This window comes from Penaeus monodon, chromosome 37 (genome assembly GCF_015228065.2).
Source record: "Penaeus monodon isolate SGIC_2016 chromosome 37, NSTDA_Pmon_1, whole genome shotgun sequence".
Classification (NCBI taxonomy): domain Eukaryota; kingdom Metazoa; phylum Arthropoda; class Malacostraca; order Decapoda; family Penaeidae; genus Penaeus; species Penaeus monodon.
The window spans coordinates 481,579-484,078 of NC_051422.1; the positions used below are offsets into that span (position 1 = coordinate 481,579).

At 30.4% G+C, this 2,500-nt stretch overlaps 1 protein-coding gene across 1 annotated transcript in view; it reads left to right on the plus strand.

Annotated features, from left to right (window-relative positions):
- Positions 1 to 1,600: 1,600 nt before the first annotated feature.
- The window catches only part of LOC119596417 (probable tRNA(His) guanylyltransferase), a 6,843-nt gene continuing 5,943 nt past the window's right edge, over positions 1,601 to 2,500 (plus strand). The window contains exon 1 of the mRNA XM_037945666.1: positions 1,601 to 1,773. The gene's annotated coding sequence lies outside the window, so the exon portion shown is untranslated. The remainder of the gene's footprint in view (positions 1,774 to 2,500) is intronic.

Consider the following 2,500-nt stretch of genomic DNA (forward strand, 5'->3'; position numbering starts at 1 on the left):
TAATAAAAATAAGAACATTGAAATTGATAGCATTAGCAAAAAAAAAAAAAAAAAAAAAAAAAAAAAAAAAAAAAAATCCCACAAACTCAAGGAAAGGTGAAATCAAGTGAGGTTACAAGGTCTACTAATTGGCTTCTTGGTGACTAAGTGCTTGTAGAGCCATTTTGGGGCAGAAATATTTCACAACACAATACTACAGTGAACACATAATAGAAATATAACATGAAAATGAAATGTCTAAATAGGATTAACTATTGTTTCAATTCCACAGTGAAAGCTACCTATTACAAAGTATATTGCAATAACTAGCAAACACCTGGTCTAATAAGCTCTCTGGAAGAAACAGAAAATAAATTCTTAACAAAATGTGAGAAGGAAAAAAAAAATCATTCACAGGCAATTAAATATGCCATCCCAACAGTCCATCAAACTATTCGAGTTGTAATAAATGTGTATCATCTTATAAAGTCTTAAAATATAAGAAATTTGTAGCTTCTAAATAGGAATTCTGTCTTTCTTAATTCTCTTGTTAAGGTCTTTCCCTTTCTCCTTCTTCGAAATACAATGAAAAACACCGGACAACCCCCAGAATACGCTATGTCATAATCAAAATACAATAACATACATAACATACAATCATACAGTAAATGTAACATATGCTTGACATAACATCACAAAAAAAAAGAAAATGGCAAAAAAATAAAGCATAAAAATATCATAACATGATAATAAAGCAAAACAGTAAAACCAAACGCCTGTATCAAAACTTAAACTTCATATCATTTATCACCAATAACAAACACACTTAAATAACTCCATTGACGAAGAAATCATCATAAATAACTTACTGACACGGCCATTCTTCGTGAATAAAGATAGAATTACTATAGACACTTTCCATTCACCCTTTTACGAGGTCTCTCATGTAAACAATGAGCGTTCGTTGTCCAACAAAACAAGATGATAAAATTATTATACTATAATTCACTACATTTCTTATTGACAAATGCTAGATAAATTTCAAGTATTTTATGAGCATACTTCATGATTACTGTTATTTTGAATCTTGTTGTTAGAAAGTTTTTTTTTCTTTTAGACTTGAATGAGTGCCAAGTTGCAAATCATTTGTTGTTCAGTAAAAGGTTGTTCTAAAATCATTACTCTTTTGTGTCATTTGCTATTTTCTAAAATTTTGAATATAGTGTTATGTAATATTGGATTTTATGTTAATTACACTGCACACAAAGTAAACATTTGATATTTCACTGAAGAGAATGAGAAAAAAAGAAAAAGGTTATTTATTATCTATATCAGTTTTTGAAAATGTATAAAAATAATTTGACTTTGTATGTATTCTCTTGCACATTTCTATTTGTTATCATCACTTGGGAAATTCCCTTTAGTCAAACTTTATTCACACTCGAATGAAAAAAAAATATATTGCACCACCATGATTTAATTCGGATTAAAAATAAAAAATCAAGAACGGAAACTAATCGGAAAACATAACCGGGAAGAAAACGCTAAAAGGTGAATTAAATACCTAAAGGAATCAGTATCACTTAACCGCTGATAAAAATAGTCATAAAAAAACACCAATTGGAAACCCACTCAGCGACATCAACAATAACAAACCAAATTAGAAACGGCATTACCGCGGAAGGAATCGCGCTAATTACGGAAAATAAAGGAGGAAACTGTTCTTAAATCCTCTAAATTGCCTCAGGAACTTAATGATTCCTTAGGGGATATGTGTGTCGATAAATTTTTAAGGTATTTCAATGTCGTTTTTTTCGTAAATCAACATTTCAGTCAAAGCCAGTGAATGAAATACACTAGTTTATTGAGGGAATTTTAATTAATTTGACTAGTTCTGAAGGCCGTAAATGGGTCACTCGATATTATATTTGGCTGTCTTTTTTCAGAGGAAGTATTCATTTGTTTATTGTTTACGTTTATGATTACAGATATATGACCCAAGCTTAGCCACCTTTTATTTATTCCCTAGATAGGGAGCACACCCCCCTGTACCATCCGTTTACTAGTACTTGCAGAAAACACGACATTAAGAAATCTGACTGTGTGAGGGTGCTGTAGACTTAATCTCTGAGCGATGATATGCATTTTTGTCATTTCGCTGTAAAATTAAGGACACAGCAGCTGTACCTGTGTTCTTTAGGACTGTTTATTATGCTCTTTAAGATGGCAGTATCCATTTCCCTCTATCTTTTTTCTAAGTAGACTTAAAGCATAATATTTTTAAAAATTATCATAGATAAATATAATTGCATAGTTATAATATATTTTATCAATATAATATTGACCACATGCCAACCATTATCATTATCATTATCCTTCCCTAATGTTATATCTTGCTGTTTATAGACATCAAGTAGAAATGAAAACTGTATTTAGAGATTATACTTAAACAGCAGAAACCAACATCTTCCACTAAGTCTCATATAACTGCAAAGCTGTCTTGCCTGAATATAAATTGTGA